Source organism: Taudactylus pleione, unplaced genomic scaffold (genome assembly GCF_031769625.1).
Source record: "Taudactylus pleione unplaced genomic scaffold, aTauple2 ptg001874l, whole genome shotgun sequence".
Lineage (NCBI taxonomy): Eukaryota > Metazoa > Chordata > Amphibia > Anura > Myobatrachidae > Taudactylus > Taudactylus pleione.
Window position 1 is genome coordinate 1 of NW_028286271.1, and position 4,629 is coordinate 4,629.

Below are 4,629 nucleotides of genomic sequence, written 5' to 3' on the forward strand. Positions count from 1 at the left end.
AATGACACTATGATGCTATGACACTATGACTCTATGACGCTGTGACACTATGACACAATGACACTATGATGCAATGACACTATGACACTATGACGCTGTGAAAATATGACGCTGTGACACTATGACACTATAACACTAAGACACTGACACTATGACGCAATGACACAATGATGCCATGACGCCACGACTCTATGACGCTATGATGCAATGACGCAATGTCGCTATGACGCTATGACACTATGACACTATGACACTATGACGCTGTGACACTATGACGCTGTGACACTATGACACTATGACACAATGACACTATGATGCTGTGACACTATGACACTATGACACTATGATGCTAAGACACTGGGACGCTGTGACACTATGATGCTGTGACACAATGACACTATGACACTATGACACAATGACACTATGATGTTGTGACACTATGACACTATGACACTATGATGCTATGACTCTATGATGCTATGACGCAATGACACAATGACGTTATGACTCGATGCTATGACACTACGACACTATGATGCTATGACACTATGACACTATGACGCAATGACACAATGATGCCATGACGCCATTACTCTATGACGCTATGATGCAATGACGCAATGACGCTATGACACTATGACACTATGACGCTGTGACACTATGACGCTGTGACACTATGACACAATGACACAATGATGCTATGACACTATGACACTATGACGCTGTGACACTATGACGCTGTGACACTATGACACTATGACACTATGACACTATGATGCTATGACACTGTGACGCTGTGACACTATGATGCTGTGACACAATGACACTATGACAAAATGACACTATGATGCTGTGACACTATGACACTATGACACTATGATGCTATGACTTTATGATGCTATGACGCAATGACACAATGACGCTATGACTCGATGCTATGACACTATGACGCTATGACACTATGACACAATGACACAATGACACTATGACACTATGACGCTTTGACACTATGACACTATGAAACAATGACGCCATGACTCGATGCTATGACACTATGACGCTATGACACTATGACACAATGACGCAATGACACAATGACGCAATGACGCTATGACACTATGACACTATGACGCTATGACACTATGACGCAATGAAACAATGATGCCATGATGCCATGACTCTATGACGCTATGATGCAATGACGTAATGACGCTATGACACTATGACGCTATGACACTATGACACTATGACACTATGACGCTGTGACACTATTTCGCTGTGACACTATGACACTATGACACAATGACACTATGATGCTATGACACTATGACTCTATGACGCTGTGACACTATGACACAATGACACTATGATGCTATGACACTATGACACTATGACGCTGTGAAAATATGACGCTGTGACACTATGACACTATGACACTAAGACACTGACACTATGACGCAATGACACAATGATGCCATGACGCCATGACTCTATGACGCTATGATGCAATGACGCAATGTCGCTATGACGCTATGACACTATGACACTATGACGCTGTGACACTATGACGCTATGACACAATGACACTATGATGCTATGACACTAAGACACTATGACGCTGTGACACTATGACGCTATGATGCAATGACGCTATGACACTATGACACCATGACGCTGTGACACTATGACGCTGTGACACTATGACACTATGACACTATGATGCTATGACACTGTGACGCTGTGACACTATGATGCTGTGACACAATGACACTATGACACTATGACACTAAGACACTATGACACTATGACGCAATGACACAATGATGCCATGACGCCATGACTCTATAACGCTATGATGCAATGACGCAATGACGCTATGACGCTATGACACTATGACACTATGACGCTGTGACACTATGACGCTATGACACAATGACACTATGATGCTATGACACTAAGACACTATGACGCTGTGACACTATGACGCTATGATGCAATGACGCTATGACACTATGACACCATGACGCTGTGACACTATGACGCTGTGACACTATGACACTATGACACAATGACGCAATGACACAATGATGCCATGACGCCATGACTCTATAACGCTATGATGCAATGACGCAATGACGCTATGACACTATGACACTATGACGCTGTGACACTATGACACTATGACACTATGACACAATGACACTATGATGCTATGACACTATGACGCTGTGACACTATGACACTATGACACTATGATGCTATGACACTGTGACGCTGTGACACTATGATGCTGTGACACAATGACACTATGACACAATGACACTATGATGCTGTGACACTATGACACTATGATGCTATGACTCTATGATGCTATGACGCAATGTCACAATGACGCTATGTCTCGATGCTATGACACTATGACGCTATGACACTATGACACAATGACACAATGACACTATGACACTATGATGCTGTGACACTATGACACTATGAAACAATGACGCTATGACTCGATGCTATGACACTATGACGCTATGACACAATGACACTATGACACAATGACACTATGATGCTATGACACTAAGACACTATGACGCTGTGACACTATGACGTTGTGACACTATGACACTATGACACTATGATGCTATGACACTGTGACGCTATGACCCTATGATGCTGTGACACAATGACACTATGACACAATGACACTATGATGCTGTGATACTATGACACTATGATGCTATGACTCTATGATGCTATGACACAATGACACTATGACGCTGTGACACTATGACACTATGACACAATGACACTATGATGCTATGACACTATGACACTATGACGCTATTACACTATGACACTATGACACTATGATGCTATGACACTGTGACGCTTTGACACTATGATGCTATGACACTGTGACGCTGTGACACTATGATGCTGTGACACAATGACACTATGACACTATGACACAATGACACTATGATGCTGTGACACTATGACACTATGACACTATGATGCTATGACTCTATGATGCTATGACGCAGTGACACAATGACGCTATGACTCGATGCTATGACACTATGTCACTATGATGCTATGACACTATGACGCTATTACACTATGACACTATGACACTATGACACTATGACGCAATGACACAATGATGCCATGACGCCATGACTCTATGACGCTATGATGCAATGACGCTGTGAAACTATGATGCTGTGACACTATGACACTATGACACAATGACACTATGATGCTATGACACTATGACGCTGTGACACTATGACACTATGATGCTATGACACTGTGATGCTGTGACACTATGATGCTGTGACACAATGACACTATGACACTATGACACAATGACTCTATGATGCTGTGACTCTATGACACTGTGACACTATGATGCTATGACTCGATGCTATGACACTATGACGCTATGACACTATGACACAATGACACAATGACACTATGACACTATGATGCTGTGACACTATGACACTATGAAACAATGACTCTATGACTCGATGCTATGACACTATGACGCTATGACACTATGACACAATGACACTATGACACTATGATGCTGTGACACTATGACACTATGAAACAATGACGCTATGATGCTGTGATACTATGACACTATGATGCTATGACTCTATGATGCTATGACACTATGACACTATGACGCTGTGACACTATGACACTTTGACACAATGACACTATGATGCTATGACACTATGACACTATGAAGCTATTACACTATGACACTATGACACTATGTTGCTATGACACTGTGACGCTGTGACACTATGACACTATGACACTATGATGCTAAGACACTGGGACGCTGTGACACTATGATGCTGTGACACAATGACACTATGACACTATGACACAATGACACTATGATGCTGTGACACTATGACACTATGACACTATGATGCTATGACTCTATGATGCTATGACGCAATGACACAATGACGCTATGACTCGATGCTATGACACTATGACACTATGATGCTATGACACTATGACACTATGACGCAATGACACAATGATGCCATGACGCCATGACTCTATGACGCTATGATGCAATGACGCAATGACGCTATGACACTATGACACTATGACGCTGTGACACTATGATGCTGTGACACTATGACACAATGACACTATGATGCTATGACACTATGACACTATGACGCTGTGACACTATGACGCTGTGACACTATGACACTATTACACTATGACACTATGATGCTATGACACTGTGACGCTGTGACACTATGATGCTGTGACACAATGACACTATGACACTAAGACTAAATGACACTATGATGCTGTGACACTATGACACTATGATGCTATGACTTTATGATGCTATGACGCAATGACACAATGACGCTATGACTCGATGCTATGACACTATGATGCTATGACACTATGACACAATGACACAATGACACTATGACACTATGACGCTTTGACACTATGACACTATGAAACAATGACGCCATGACTCGATGCTATGACACTATGACGCTATGACACTATGACACAATGACGCAATGACACAATGACGCAATGACGCTATGACACTATGACACTATGACGCTA